The sequence below is a fragment of the Capricornis sumatraensis genome, chromosome 9 (assembly GCF_032405125.1).
Source record: "Capricornis sumatraensis isolate serow.1 chromosome 9, serow.2, whole genome shotgun sequence".
Taxonomy (NCBI): domain Eukaryota; kingdom Metazoa; phylum Chordata; class Mammalia; order Artiodactyla; family Bovidae; genus Capricornis; species Capricornis sumatraensis.
In genome coordinates this window covers 40,136,955-40,153,272 of record NC_091077.1, presented here as the reverse complement: position 1 = coordinate 40,153,272, position 16,318 = coordinate 40,136,955, and the positions used below count along the sequence as shown (strand labels likewise).

Sequence of the window (16,318 nt, the reverse complement as noted above, 5' to 3'; positions counted from 1 at the left end):
CTGCTTTGCCTTCTTGTCAGCTGCCAGCTTTGCCTTCAGAACCTGGATCTGGCTAGCTTGCCAAAGTCCTCTACTCAGGGAGGAGCATGGTATTCCCAGCCCAAAGGAGAGTCTAGGCCAGAACTGGAAAGAGACCCTTGATATGTACAATAGGAATAGCCCAGGATAACAGCCTATTGGCATTGCTGTCACTCAACACAGCTTAGCCTGATGAGATTATATGTATATCCTTGGCCACAATGACAGTCTCACATTCTCACATTTGCCTAAATCCTTTCCAAGTGCCAAAGTACAGTCTCCCTTGGGTAAGGAGACCAAAGATTATGGAATTTTGAAACTCAAGGCAGCACTTATAATTTTACAGAAGCAATTAACTCCAGCATGGAAATGTGCAGGGCACAGACATACCTCTGACAGACAGTTCCTGGAGCTTCTCAAATGTATGCCAATGGCAGAAGACCCTGGTTTCAAGGTCTGCTCAGTCTGTACCCTGGCCTGTGTTATTTCCTTGGCTAATTGTTCCCCAGCTTCTGAATGGCTGCATTTCTGGGAGGGTGGAGGTGGGCTGTTCACTGCTTAGTATGCTCCTGAAAAAGGAGATGGAAATACAGACTGTGAGCTCATTTGTATGGTGCCTTGGCCAATTCTTAACTCCCCCAGTTTGAATGCAAGAGCAGTTGTGAGCAAAGTTTCTGCCAGACTAGGTTGGCATGTGTGTTTATGTGTGTGAGGAACATGTGTATGTGTATATATGTCTTAGATCTCAGGATTGGGGTGCAGGGCCATGTAAATTTTATAGAGGGCATTTATAAGTATGCATATAGGATTTAGGTACGAACAGACCTAGGTCAGTATGGTCACACCCTATTATTGTTTTGTTGTTGTAAAATATTAATATTAGCCACTCCATATTTAGGTGAAGGTCAAAGGTTTCCTTCCCCCATTACCTAGCTACCTAGCTAGATGAAAGCCAGTCTCAGACCTAATTCTGTCCTGCACATATTGTTGGCATTCAAGGACAGTGACAATTAAATAGTCTGACTTACAAGTATCTTGGAGTTTCCATGCTCTGTCCCTGAGATGCTTCAAGCACACTGTGCATACAAGGGACTGCAGGAGAGGTTTTGGTCAGGCCAGCATGACACTGTTCTAGAGGTAGACCCAGTGGACATAACACCAGACAATCAGAATCCAGTGTCCTATAGGCTGGGGACAGTATCATTTAAGAGTCCAGCCTACAGCAGCATCCCAAAGGGTAAATCCTATGTTGTATAGCTCTAGAACACTGTACCCAATCCATGTGTTTGAATACACGGATTTCTACAAGGGAAATCACCAAGCCCTCATGTATGGCTGTATGGCTTGTATGGCTTTTTGATTGAGTGTTACAATTACCCTTTCTATCCTCTAATAACTGTGCTGAAGTATGGCAACACATTATGGATCACAGAAGGTAGGGTCACTGGTGGAGTTGTCTGTAGGATCAGGTCTGGGCACTGACCTGTAGGATCTGGCTGTCTGTGTGTATATTTTCAGCTTTTATGTTTGTGAATATGACTATATGTCTATCAGAGTTTGTAGAATAACTAGATAGATATATACATATCTGAAGACGTAACAACAGTACATAACAATCACACGTGGTTGGTAAGAGAGATGTTCTCTCTTGGTCTCCAGGGTGGTGCAGTGACTTAGGATGTCACAATGCTGGTGTGAGTATGCCTGTGTATACATTTTCCTCTTCCATCCTGTGACCATTGTAAGTTCTCTGAGATGTCTGGACCTCTGAAAGCAATGACTGGCCTAATTTGGTTTCCTTCTGACACCACCTGTTCATTGGTCCTGGATCCTTGAGAGCTACTTTGATATGAGAACCCACATCCTTGACATCAGACCCTCACACTAGTCCTCAGCATCCAGACAGGAGGGGACCTAGGGAACTTCCTTGGGCCTGGCTACCCAGTGATCAAAGTCATCTGGCCTTGAAGGCACCAAAGAACAGATTGGGCCATCAGACCAAGTTCCACCAACTACAGACACACTTTCTGACCATTTCCGGGCTAGGGTTCCTGTTCCTTACCCGGGCTTTCATCCTCTGCCCTTTGCTCCGTGGGTCCATTGGGGGGCCATGATGGACCCAGCTCTCCCAAAGTCCAAGACAGGCTTCTGCTGCTGCTGCTGCTAAGTTGCTTCAGTCGTGTCCGACTCTGTGTGACCCCATAGACACCAGCCCACCAGGCTCCCCCGTCCCTGGGATTCTCTAGGCATAAACATTGGAGTGGGTTGCCATTTCCTTCTCCAATGCATGGAAGTGAAAAGTGAAAGTGAAGTGGCTCAGTCGTGTCTGACTTTTCGCGATCCCATGGACTGCAGCCTACCAGGCTCCTCCATCCATGGGATTTTCCAGGCAAGAGTTGCTTTTTCCTAATTTGCTGTAAGTTGCGATAGACACGAGAACCCACATCCTTGACACCAGACCCTCACACTGGTCCTCAGCATCCAGACGGGAAGGCACCTAGGAAACTTCCTTGGGCCTGGATACCCAGTGATCTGGGTCTCCTGTCCTGATGCAGTCGTTAACACACTGACCACCTGATTTTCCCACCATTCTCTACCAATCTTTCTCTCCTGATCATCTCTTCTATCAGCCTAGCTGGATTCCTCTCAGGACAGGTATATTGACACCATTCCTTTAGCCTTCCCCTCAGGGCCTCGGCCTTGAACCCTATTCTCCTACACAATTACTAGTTGACCTCTCTACTCAAGTCTCGCCCCTGATCCTCAGGCCAGGCGGAAGGCCCCCGGCCGTCCAACAATTCCGCCCACTAGTGGCCCCACCCCCTATCGCAGCGCGCCCCGCCCTCACCCGATCCTTCCCAGCTTCCGCCCACCCACGTGGTCTCCTCTACGCTGGACTTTTTCCCGGGATTTGCGGCTCGGTCGGTGACACTGACACTTCCTGATGCTGCAGACTCAGCTGCGGCAGCAGGACAGGGCGGTCACTGGCTGAGGGGCGTGGGCCCCGCCTCTTCGCATCGCCCTCCTGTCTGCGGCTGCGCGGTGACCATAGCGGTATCAACTGCTCGTGCGCAGAGTGCAGAATCGCAGTTGGCTCCATAGCTCAGGGGTTAGAGCACTGGTCTTGTAAACCAGGGGTCGCGAGTTCAAATCTCGCTGGGGCCTGTGTACGTTTTTTTCTCCCCACCCCTCTTTTTCTGGAGAGGGGAAGACGCGCTCGCCAAGACTTTCCGCCATACTGAAAGGCTAGCCTTAAATTGAGCAGATCTGAGTGTTTTTGCCCCTCAAGTGGCCGCCACTTATCGCTCCCTCCACCCCTCCTCTAGCCTTATCGCTTTAAGAACCAGACCCACTGCTCCCTTGGACTTGCGATCACAGATGCCGCTAGCTCCGCGTGCCTTCTCCCCAGCGACCCCTCTCTCGCTTCTTTCTGCACGTCGTCTTGGCAAATTCATAGCGAGTCTTTTTGTTCCCCTCCCGTCACTCCACTCGGGCCAGGGGCTTTGCCGTGTTCTCTAATTCGTTCTTCGTCCTTGCGCAGGGAGCACCTGTGAACGCTCCACACCCACCTCCGTACCCTGTGAATTTATTATTTTACTTGACAGTGGGGCTGTGTTTAAGACCCCGGGAAGTCTGCCTTTGGTCCCCGAAATCTGGCTTCTTCAATGAGGTGGGCTTCCAGTAGGGTAGTCACTTGAGGGTTGAAGAATCCCAGGAGTTCGGGCCGCACAAATGCCCCATCGTGCCAGTGTGGGGCAGGTCCATTCGGCTCTTGACGCAAAGCGTGATTCTCTGGATGAGATCTGCCTTGTGTGACGGAGAGAAGCGGGTCCCTCCTCTGCCACGCACCACACCTGTCTCATTTACCCCTCCTAGGCGTCTACCCAGCTTCCCGCGAGCAGTATTCTCTCCTCTGGTGATACGGCCCGGGCTCTATTTTCCAAAGCTGATCCAAGCTAGACCTCACGTGGACTGACTCACTCAGGGCTTTTCTGAGGGTCCTCACCCGCCGGATGGCGCGGCGGGATTAATCACGTCTCTGCCTCTGCCAAGACCCTCACCCCCTGTCATGGGTCATGCCTACGAAGGCCACGGCGGGCGGGCACACAAGACCGCCAGCAGGCCTCGTTCTGCCCATTGGGCAGGGCCCCCATTGTTCACTTAGGATTTAGGCTTATTTTGTGCACTTGATTTCCATTCACGGCATTAATAAATCAATCAGACAGGTCATCATGAATTACTGCTTTTGGTTTGTTAGAAGGAAAACCAAAAGCTGTTTTTTTTTAAAGACTGGAAGTGAATGTGACAAAGTTGTAGTCTTTAGGTCCAGGTATCACGAATGTGGATTCTTTCTTTCTTTCTTTTTGTTGCATTTTTCTTTATATAATTCTATAGAGAAGACAAGCGAATGCTTACAACACCGAGACAGTAGTGGCCAAGGGGCCAAGGACGCACCGCGGCGGTAAGCAGAGGTGCGCCCATCTACCGCTGAACGCGCAATGGAGACACAGCTTGTGGGGATGCGGTGCGTGAGCATCGTAGTCTCCAAGGAAGAGGCCGAGAGGAGGAGCACTTGAGTGGAGAGGTCAGTGCAGAGCGTTGAGCCAGATCTAAGAGAATGGCAATAGGAAGAAACAGCACTCTCTCCGCCACCCTCCCACCCCCATCCCGGAGTGGGTTTACCAGCATTCATCTCCCACGCTGTTTCGTAGCAGCCACCTGTGTAGGGGGATTTCTCTGCTAGTGGCGCAAAAAAACGCTTTGGGGTCAACTCTAATTTTTCTAGCAAGGAATCAGAATAACCGTTTTTCACAACTAGGTTACCCAGTGGAATTGGAACAGGAAAGCACCCGCACAGTCTGGGCCTCCGGTTCACCCGGCCTAAGGCTGTTCTGGGACGATTCCGGCCGAATGCAGCGAGGGCGGGTAGGCGGGACACGCGGCCTCGGCGCCGCGCCCATGTGTGCGCGAGGGCACGGAGGCGAACTTTGCCGGGTGTGCACCAACTGCCGCTGCCGGTCACCCTTGAAGGAGCGGGGTTCCTGGTCATCTCATGTATGCTTTTCATTTCTCACTTTCCTACATTTTCGGAATACTTTGCAAATAAGTAGTTGTTTTAGAAAACATTTTCATAAAATGATAGAGAAAAGCCCCCGCCCCCTTACCAGGCGCTCGATAGGAAGCGATTATCCAGATTTCTTTTCGTCTCCGGCAGCTACTGACAGTCTACCCCTTCTCGTCCCCGACTCTCTTCAGGGACCCTCAGGCTCTCCCGGCTTCTGTGCCCTGCCTCCAGTTCTGCAGACTTGCGCCTTATTTGGGCTCCTCTGGGGAAAGAGTCCCCACAGTGGAAGGGTGCCCCTGCCTGCGGCCCGATAAACCTTAGCAATGAGGCGCTCGTTGGCATTCCAGATCTCAGAGGGGCCGAGAGATGCCGAGAAGTGATGCTGAGTGAACTATCTACAGCTGAGACGGCGGACGTGGATATCGTCGAACTGGGATAGGTCGGGCGTGAGAGAGTCCGAGATGCACAGAACATTTTCAACGTGCCAGAAAGAAAAATTGGTTTTCTCAGTGGATAAACGAGTCCACATAGAGTCATACCAGGGACTGACCCAATCGTTCCCGAGCCGGGGCCAGGCTGTTTTGTCTACAGGTTACAGTTTTCGCCTCTGACGCGAGAGGTCCCAGGTTCAGACCCCGGACCAGCCCTTTTCCTCTTTTCCTTTGTCCCCTTCTTTCTAAAAATATCTCATGTGGACAGTTTTTGGTCCTGGACAGGTAATGGGCATTACCAAGCGTTCGGGGATCGGAAGAAAGTACGGGTAGAAGAGTGGGTGAGGCGCTTCAGAGCCCACGGTTCCCGGTGAGAGACTGGGAGCAGAGCCTCCCGCGGGTGTTTCCACTGACCGGGTCGTGGGACCATTCTTTCCCACCACAGAACTGTCTATTCACTGGTCCCACCAGTTTTCCTAAAAATCAATAGTGTCACAAAGATGACCAAGCTCAGGCGTTTCTGTATTGTAGTAATTACCTTCATCTAACAGATGAAAGGTCTCCAGTTTGAAACTGAGGGGAAACAAAGTTGGTAGCATCCTGAGGTGTTGTTTTTTTTTTTTCCCCCTCACTATTGGAAATTTATTACTTTGAGGTAAATTTAGTCCTAGACCAGGATGTTCCAGTCCAAGACATCCCATCATCACCTTTACCTGGTTACAGAGGTGTACACTTTTCTAGGGAAGACAAATTTAACATTTACACCTCTGGATTCTCATTCTCAAGAGGCATTAACCCATGAAAGTGGTATTAACACACCCCACTTTCAGTCTGGGACTTTGCACTCACTGAGTTGGGTGATTTTGCTTGTTTTCAGTCGCTCAGTCGTGTCCAGCTCTTTGTGTTGCCATGGACTGCAGCACGTCAGGCTTCCCTGTCCTTCACCATCTCCTGGAACTTGCTCAAACTCAGGTCCGTTGGGTCAGTGATGCCATCCAACCATCTCATCCTTTGTCGTCCCCTTCTCTTCCTGCCTTCAGTCTTTCCCAGCATCAAAGTCTTTTCCAGTGGGTCAACTCTTCACATCCGATGGCTGAAGTATTGGAGCTTCAACTTGAGCATTTATTTTTCAAATGAATATTCAGGGTTGATTTCCTTTAGGACTGATGGTTTGTTCTCCTTGCAGCCCAACGGACTCTCAAGAGTCTTCTCCAACACCACAGTTCAAAAGCATCAATTCTGCATTCAGCCTTCTCTATGATCCAACTCTCACATTCATACATGACTACTGGAAAAATCATAACTTTGACTAGACGGACCTTTGTCAGCAAAGTAATATCTCTGCTTTTTAATATGCTGTCTAGGTTTGTCATAGCTTTTCTTCCAAGGAGTAAGCGTCTTTTAATTTTGTGGCTACAGTCACCTTCTGCAGTGATTTTGGAGCCTAAGAAAATAAAGTCTGTCAATCTTTCCACTTTTCTCCTTTCTATTTGCCATGAAGTGATGGGACTGGATGCCATGATCTTCCTTTTTTGAATGTTGAGCTTTAAGCCAGCTTTTACACTCTCCTCTTTCGCTTTCATTAAGAGGCTCTTTAGTTCTTCTTCAATTTGTGCCCTTAAGGTGGTGTCATCTGAGTATCTGAGGGTATTGATATTTTTCTCAGCAATCTTGATTCCAGCTTGTACTTCATCCAGTCCAGCATTTTGCATGATGTACTCTGCATATAAGTTAAATAAGCAGGATGACAATATACACCCTTGCCTACCCCTTTCCCAATTTTGAACCAGTCTGTTGTTCCAACTGTTGTTTCTTGACCTGCATACAGGTTTCCCAGGAGGTAGGTAAGGAAGTCTGGTATTACCATCTCTTCAAGAATTTTTCAGTTTGTTGTGATCCACACAGTCAATGGCTTTAACATAGTCAATGAAGCAGAAGTAGATGTTTTTCTGGAAGTCTCTTGCTTTTTCTATGATCCAAGGGGTATTTCGCTGAAAGCTGGTGAACACAGTCTCATGCTCAGAATAAAGGTAAGGTCGCGATTGAGCGACCAATATGCATAATCTTTTTTTGTGAAGAATTGAGAGAGCGGGGCGAAAAGTTCTCAACAAGCTGGCAGCGGTGGGATTCGAACCCACGCCCCCGAAGAGACTGGAGCCTTAATCCAGCGCCTTAGACCGCTCGGCCACGCTACCGCACTGGAAAACAAGTTTTTTTGGTGGTGTTTTTCAATTTAGATAACGTCCCCAGGCTCCCGAGGCAAATCGTGTGTTCCGGTGCCTCTACAGGTCAGAGCAGAACCAACCACACCCCAACTAGCAGAATTAGATTGGCCAGAGTCTCGGGAGCGGAATCTGCATCCTGCGTTCCTCTGACAAAGGATGAGTCGTGAAGCCCAGACCACCGCACGCAATGGTTTTGGGAAGAACATTCAAGTCACTTCGACATTTCACTTTTGGGAAGTGGGCGTGGACGCAGGGGAAGACTTCTACAGTATCACTTGTTTTATTTTTATATTTTAACTGTGATCTTCTATTGTTTTTATAAATTAAAAAAAAAAAAAACACAGAATGGAACCCTGCACTACTTCTCCCGGTTCTTTTTTGTTTACCTCATAACATTTTTTTGGTAATAACACGGACACATTCAGAAGTGGCTCATTAACGATCGCGTGGCCACCATCTCAGAAGCCTCCATCCTTGCAGTTTTGTTGCCTGATGTTTCCACCCTTGAAACAAATGTTCCAGGTGGAGGTATAGGGCCTTGACAAAACAAGCTTGATTGCACACTATATGGAGACCTCCCCGCCTCCCCGCCCCTCACCAATCATAAAAACCCATTTCTTAAAAAATAGTAAATCCTAGAAAAATGTATAGAAAAAAAATCCCCTCGCAAGCCCCAAACTCAGAGATAACCATCAATATTTGGTGAACTAATCTCCAGTTTGATTTTCTGTTGTTTTTTACCTGCACCAGTGGAGAAGGAGGTGACAGAGGATGAGATGGTTGGATGGCATCACTGACTCAACTGACGTGCGCTTAAGCAAACTCCAGGAGATAGTGTAGGACAGGGAAGCCTGGCATGCTGCAGTCCATGGGGTCTCAAGAGTCCAACAGGATTTAGAGACTGAACAATATCAGTGAGGCTATGTCTTTACTTGTGATCATGCTACAGATACAGATTTGAATTAAGCTTTTTTTTTTTTTTAAATTATCTATCTCCATGCCAGTGCATAACTTATGACAAGCTTAATTAGAGGAGGAGACAGAGGGAAACTTCAGATACTGAGGTAGATTTCTGGGCAGGTTTAAAATCTTTAAGCGTGGACAGACATGAGTGTTCACGAAGTCTTTTTTAGGTGTAGGGCTTTCCTTTCACTTGACAATTTTCACTTAACAGTTCTTACATTATGGAGTTGAAATAGTCTTTTACCTGTAAAGTAAATGAAAAATAGAGAGCGAGAGAAACAATTTCTCTAGAGTATAAAGATGTTAGAAATAGTTTGTTTTCCTTTCAGAAACATCTTAATGTATAAAATTTGAAACTTCATTAAGGAAGTCTTAATTCTGACTTTTAAAAATTGTCAAGACAACCAATTTTCTTGATTTATAGATCACAGTAGCTTTCTAAACGTTTAGGATACAAGTGCAAGCAAAATCTCAGATACTCTTGGAAATGCATTTTTGGATACAGCACACATGATATATATGTCTTCGGGAGCTTGATTATCCTTTTGCAATATTGAAGAATACTCAGTTTATTACAAATTTAGCCTTTGATAACCACAACTTGGATAGAGCACAAAGTGGAATCTTCAAAGTTTTCTCAATATACCTCAGTCTGGGGAATTCCCTGGTGGCCTAGCAGAACTGCACTCATCTCATACGCTAGCAAAATAATGCTCGAAATTCTCCAAGCCAGTCTTCAACAGTATGTGAACTGTGAACTTCCAGATGTTCAAGCTGAATTTAGAAAAGGCATAGGAACCAGAGAATAAATTGCCAGCATCTGTTGGATCTTTGAAAAAGCAAGAGAATTCCAGAAAAACATCTATTTTATTGACTATGCCAAAGCCTTTGACTACTGTGGACCACAACAGACTGTTGAAAATTCTTAAAGAGATGGGAATACCAGACCACCTGACCTGCCTCCTGAGAAATCTGTATGCAGATCAAGAAGCAATAGTTAGAACTGGACATGGAACAACAGACTGGTTCCAAATTGGGAAAGGAGTATTAAGGCTATATGCTATATATTGTCCCCTGCTTATTTAACTTAAGGCTTCCCTGGTGGCTCATAGGTTAAAGCGTCTGCCTGCAATGCGGGAGACATGGGTTTGATCCCTGGGTTGGGAAGATCCCCTGGGGAAGGAAATGGCAACCCACTTCAGTATTCTTGCCTGGAGAATCCCATGGACAGAAGAGCCTGGTGGGCTACAGTCCACGGGATTGCAAAGAGTCGGACACGACTGAGCGACTTCACTTTCACTTTATTTAACTTATATGCAGAGTACATCATGAGAAATGCTGGGCTGGATGAAGCACAAGCTGGAATCAAGATTGCTGGGAGAAATATCAATAGCCTCAGATGTGCAGATGACACCACCCTTATGGCAGAAAGTGAAGAAGAACTAAAGAGCCTCTTGATGAAAGTGAAAGAGAAGAGTGAAAAAGCTGGCTTAAAGCTCAACATTCAGAAAACTAAGATGATGGCTTCTGGTCCCATCACTTCATGGCAAATAGATGGGGAAACAATGGAAAGAGTGATAGACTTTATTTTGGGGGTTCCAAAATCACTGCAGGTGGTGACTGCAGCCATGAAATTAAAAGATGCTTGATCCTTGGAAGAAAAGTTATGACCAACCTAGACAGCGTATTAAAAAGCAGAGACATTACTTTGCCAACAAAGGTCCATCTAGTCAAAGCTACGGAGAAGGTAATGGCACCCCACTCCAGTACTTTTGCCTGGAAAATCCCTTGGACGGAGGAGTCTGGTAGGCTGCAGTCCATGGGGTCACGAAGAGTCGGACATGACTGAGTGACTTCCCTTTCACTCTTCACTTTCATGCATTGGAGAAGGAAATGGCAACCCACTCTATTATTTTTTTTTTAATTGTTATTTATTTGGCTGTGCCAGGCCTTTGTGTAGCACGTGGGATCTAGTCCCCTGTCCAGGGATCAAACTCAGGCTCCCTGCATTGGGAGCTCAGTCTTCTACCCACTGGACCACCAGGGAAGTCCCCACCCCAGTATTCTCGCCTGGGAAATCCCACGGACAGAGGAGCCTGGTGGGTTACAGTCCACGGGGTCGCAAAGAGTCAGACTTAGCAACTAAACAAAACCAACAAAACATGACTTTGTGACTAAACAGCAACAACAAAAAAACAGTTTGAATTCTGTTGATTTCATACATATGACACTCAAGCATGAGTACAACTAATCAGTGGTGACAAGTTAGAAATTTTGTTACTGCAGGGAAGGAAGTACTGACACTGACAAGTGGCATGAGGAAAGTATTTTGGGTGCTGGAAATGTTCTGTATTAATCTGGGTGACACACACATACACAGACACTTATGTATTCACTTAGTTGTGCACTTAAGAGTTTTGCACGTGTAAGAGTACACAATAAAGATATCTTTGCACAAAAATTATAAAGTATATGAGCTAATTAATGAGAAAAACCACTGCAGTAGTTTTTTATTACTGCATAACAAATTTCCACAAGTTTAGTGGCTTAAAACAACACAAATTTATTACCATATAGTTTTTGTGAGTCAGGAGCCTGGCGACAGGTTAGCAAGGTCCTCTCCTCATGGCTTACCAGGTAAAATCAAGGTGTTGGCTGTTGCTGCTACATGGCAGCAGGCTCAGGTTCTATCCCATCCTCACTAGCTGTTGACAGAGTTCAGTTCCTTGCTGTTGTAGGACAGAAATCCCCATTTCCTTGTTAGCTGTTGGCTGGGGGCTCCTCTAAGAGCCCCTCTGCTGGTTCACTGGCCCTCTCACAGTAGGGTAGTTTACTCCTCCTTGGAGGTCATGGTAAGGCCTCTCTCTAAGAATCGACCTTCTTCTAAAGGGTCCCACCAATTAAGTCAGGCCCACCCAGATGATTCCCTTTTTGATTAGCTCAAAGCCAACTGACCAATGACCTTAATTACCTCTGCAAAATCTCTGCTTCTATAAAAAGTAACATGATCCTGGGAGTGACATCCAGTAATAGCCACTCACGGGAAAAGGATTATACTAGGCATGGGCACCATTGTGGGAACCTGTATCTATAGATACATCACATTTTCTTTGCCTTCAGGAACTGCTGCCAGCATCCTCCCTGAACGCTGTTCAACTCACAAGCCCACAGGGTAGCTCCATCCAACACTATTGCCGCCATCATCTCTCTCCAGGATTGTTGATACACCCTTCATCAGTAACCCCGACAACACCTCCTTCCAGAACATCAGAAAGTTGTCCATTTCTTCTCTGCTTACTCCTTTAACCAAGCTCAAAGGGATGTGTGGACAAAGCCCAGAATTTGCAGTAAGAAATAAAACACAATTGACACTGGTGATGGGTGTTAGGCAACAAGGGGGAAAACCAGGAAGTAATAGGTGAGGAGGTACCCGGCATGACAAACTCTCTCACCTGGATAGAATCCTTTCAAACCGTATGGGTAATTTCTTGTCTCATTGAAGAAATCACTTAGATGAATCTTTTAGATAAAATAATAATTTTAGCTAAATAACGATCATCTAGATAAGAGCATTCTTAGTTTTTCTAATAATGATATTCACAATGTGACAGAAGGAAACTCTTCTGTCAAAGCTTGAGGACACAGTTCTGCCGGTTCTGGTTCTGGTCCCAGCAGGCAGAGGGAACCCCTTGCTGTTGGCGCCCTCTACTGTCAATAATCTGTAGTTGCAATCTTGGAAGAGAATTCTTTGGAGGTGAGGGGGCGGTTCTGTGAACCTGGATGGGAAAAAAAGAACAGAATTCATATTTTTCCTAGTCACTAAGTGAAATAGAGTCTTTATTTCAACTCTTAATGCAGGCAACAGACCCCAGTAGGATTAACAGGACCTGTGACTTCACTGCCAATAGAAATTACAGATGTTTTCACATCGCATCATAGTTGTAAATACTTTTTATCATTTATGCCCCTTAGTATTTAAAAAAATTACGGTAATTATTAGATATGCTTCTGGATCTTGTTATTAATGTGTTTATAAAGCAGTATATTTATTTCTATATTGAAAATTGATTTTAAAATATTTGGTAACTGGTTGCTCAGACGGTAAAGCGTCTACCTGCAATGCGGAAGACCCTGGTTCTATCCCTGAGTCGGGAAGATCCCCTGGAGAAGGAAATGGAAACCCACTCCAGTACTCTTGCCTAGAAAATTCCATGGATGGAGGAGCCTGGTAGGCTACAGTCCATGGGGTTACAAAGAGTTGGACACAACTGAGCGACTTCACTTTCTTTTTTTCTTTTCAGTAGAATTGGGTTCTTTAAGATGCTATGTATTTTGTACATATAAAACATGATTCTGAGAGAAGGTCCATAGTGTTCACCAGACTTACCAAGGGGTTCATGATCCCAGAAAGGTTGAAGCTCTTGGAAATAGTGCAAGAGAGGTGGAATGAAACCCCTTTTAATAAAAGAGCAGTGACTTTCCAAGAACCAGGAGGGCCCAGAACCCAGGGTGGTCAGGGAGAGTTTCACACTTGTAAAGTAACAAAGAGGTGCTGGTGGTCTCCACTAGCACACTGCTGGGGAGAAGTTGGTGGAAACTGGCATGCTATCTGGGACTGGTCAGACTAGAGTTGAGTCTACTTCTGCAAGAAATGTCCCTCGTCAAGAGTCTGGGCTGGTCAGGATTTGCTTGCTGAAGGAATGAAGGATTACGGCAAGCCACACTTTTACTTTTTATTCATTGATATACTCAATTCATTCATACATTTCTGTGACCTGCTCCTGTTCTAGGCCCTCCTCTAGATCTTAAGCATAAAGAGATGTGTGCCTTAGAGAACTCAGGGACTTGTGGGTAAGATAGGGTTTCATACTGAGAGACAAGTGCTGCTGCTGCTGCTGCTGCTAAGTCACTTCAGTCGTGTCCGACTCTGTGCGACCGCATAGACGGCAGCCCACCAGGCTCCGCCATCCCTGGGATTCTCCAGGCAAGAACACTGGAGTGGGTTGCCATTTCCTCCTCCAATGCATGAAAGTGAAAAGTGAAAGTGAAGTCGCCCAGTCGTGTCCGACTAGTAGCGACCCCCTGGACTGCAGCCTACCAGGCTCCTCTGTCCATGGGATTTTCTAGGCAAGAGTACTGGAGTGGCTTGCCGTTTTCTTCTCCGGAGAATGTGCCCTAAATGGAGGGGGAGAGGCAGAAAGCTGCAAAGGGAGGAGTACAAGTTTTCAGGCACATGGGAGAGCCAGAGTGCAGCAGGGGCAGCGTTCATGATTCTGGTGCCCCCAGGTGCATTCTTATACCAGACCTCACCTGTGGCCCCCAGGTGGAGTGGGGTGGGACCGGGTGGGCGGAGGGAGGGGAGTGAGTATTGCTGGAGGTGCATGCTCCGAGAATAATGGGTCACAGTTTCAAGGACAGGGTCTGCTACATAATTTGAAGGGCACAGAGCGAAAAAAAAAACAAAAAACGTAGGGACTCTTGTTCAAACAAGCAAGAAAGTTAAAGATACTAAAGCTAAAAGCATAAATGCAAGGCTTTCCCACTCTTCTGCGATCTTTCTCATGACTTGTCATGGTGGATTTTGTGTTTTTGTTTGTTTGTTTTTTGTTTTGCTAGTCAATGTCATTCTAAGTAAAGAAAAATTAAAAACCTAAATTATTAGCATGGGCTTTCTATTCACTTTTTTATTATGCAATGCTGGTTTTAAATGCAGATAAAAGAACATTTCACTCAAATACAGAATTGCCAAAATCCCACACGATCCTCATTTGGTAGCTCATAAACACACAGGGACTTCATTCTTGTTGTAACAGTGGAAACACTACACAAAACTAGCTCAACTATTTTTATTTCACTTCTTGAAATGACATTCTATCTTCTGCTTACTGACAAGAAAGGATTGAAGGAGTAATGGGTCTCCCTATCTTTCTCTTCCTTGTCTCTCCTTACTCAGTCCTAAGCTAACAGCTTACCTTGAATTCAACTTTGAGTTTTACTGAATTCCCAAGCCTTATGGAGAAGGAAATGGCACCCCACTCCAGTATTCTTGCCTGGAGAATCCTGTGGACGGAGGAGCCTGGTGGGCTGCTGTCCATGGGGTCACACAGAGTTGGACACGACTGAAGCTACCTAGCATTAGCATGCCTTGTGGGCCCAAGAGATATTGCTGATTGTGTACAAATGGGGTGGCAAGGAACACGGGACACATAATGCACAACAGTGCATAGATCTCTGTTCATAGGCATGCTTCATTGTCCTGCTGCTGCTCCTGCTGCTGCTGCTGCTGCCGCTGCTGCTAAGTTGCGTCAGTCGTGTCTGACTCTGTGCGACCCCATGGATGGCAGCCTGCCTTCAAAGACCAAATCATAAAGAATTTCAACACAGCAGGGCCTTAAACCAAGCCACCCTCTTATCAGCTGTGGCCTTGAACTGGCACTGGGGAAGAGGAAGAGTGCTAGGCTGCATGATACGGCCTTTGTGTCTGGCTTCTTTCACTTTTTTCTTTTTATGGCTGAATAATATCACACTGCATAGCTATGAGTGTGTGCTAAGTCACTTTAGTCGTGCAGTCCTATGGACTGTAGCCCACCAGGCTCCTCTGTCCATGGGATTCTCCAGGCAAGAATACTGGAGTGGGTTGCCATGCCCTCTTCCAGGCCCAGGGATCAAACTCACATCTCTTTAAGTTTCCTGCACTGGAAGGCAGGTTCTTTATCTAGCGTCACCTGGGAAGCTCTTTATAGCTGTACTACATTTTATTTGTCCATTTGATGGACATTTGGGTTGTTTCCACTTGTTGGCTATTAGGAATAATACTAGCATGAATATTACATGTGTAAGTTTTTTCATGAACATATGCTTTTCATGCTTTTTGTTATGTACCTAGGAGTGAATTGCTGGGTTGTATAGTAACTTTTTGATAGCAGAGTTAAACTTAACACATGAGCATTCCAGTGCTACCATTTATATGAAATCTCCAGAAAAGGAACATCCATAGAGACAGAAAGCAGACCAATGGTGGTCTGTGCCTAAATGAGAGAGTGAAGTTTGACTGCAAATGGGCATGCAGGAAATTTTTTATCATAACGGAACACTTAAAATTGGATTGTGGTAATAGTTGCAGAAATCAATAAAAAAGATTGAGTAAAGAATCACAAAACTGTATACTTACAGTGAATGAACTTTGTTGCATATTAATCATACCTCAAGAAAGCTGTTACAAAATGCTAAAACAAAAAACCAAAGCCACAACAGTGTGCAGGCATTTTTCAGGGAATGGCACGGGTGACAATTGTAGTGTGCAAGATTATTTAAATGACCCAGAGACATACTGTTCATGTTTCACTTTAATGTCGCTTAGCAGGTGTGTATCTTGCACCTTGAAAGTTGAAATTTATTGATGGTATTGCTTGCGGTGAAGCTAAAGTAGTTATATAAGTAACAAAGCTATGAGTAAATGTAAAGAAATGTCAATTAAATGAAGTGAGCAGCCATTGTAAGATTGGAGAAGTTGAATGAGAGTGATGGAAGTCATCCAATGTAAAATTGCCAAAACAGAGAACTTACCAAGAGATAGTTTAAAAAATGAAAATTGAATGTCACAGAAATAAAATAAT

At 45.7% G+C, this 16,318-nt stretch overlaps 2 non-coding genes across 2 annotated transcripts; one reads left to right on the top strand and one right to left on the bottom strand.

Moving 5' to 3' along the window:
- Positions 1–3,110: 3,110 nt before the first annotated feature.
- TRNAT-UGU (transfer RNA threonine (anticodon UGU)) lies at positions 3,111–3,183 on the top strand. The gene has a single exon. It is a non-coding gene; the product is annotated as a tRNA-Thr (tRNA).
- A 4,444-nt stretch (positions 3,184–7,627) lies between these two features.
- TRNAL-AAG (transfer RNA leucine (anticodon AAG)) lies at positions 7,628–7,709 on the bottom strand. The gene has a single exon. It is a non-coding gene; the product is annotated as a tRNA-Leu (tRNA).
- Between the last annotated feature and the right edge of the window lie 8,609 nt (positions 7,710–16,318).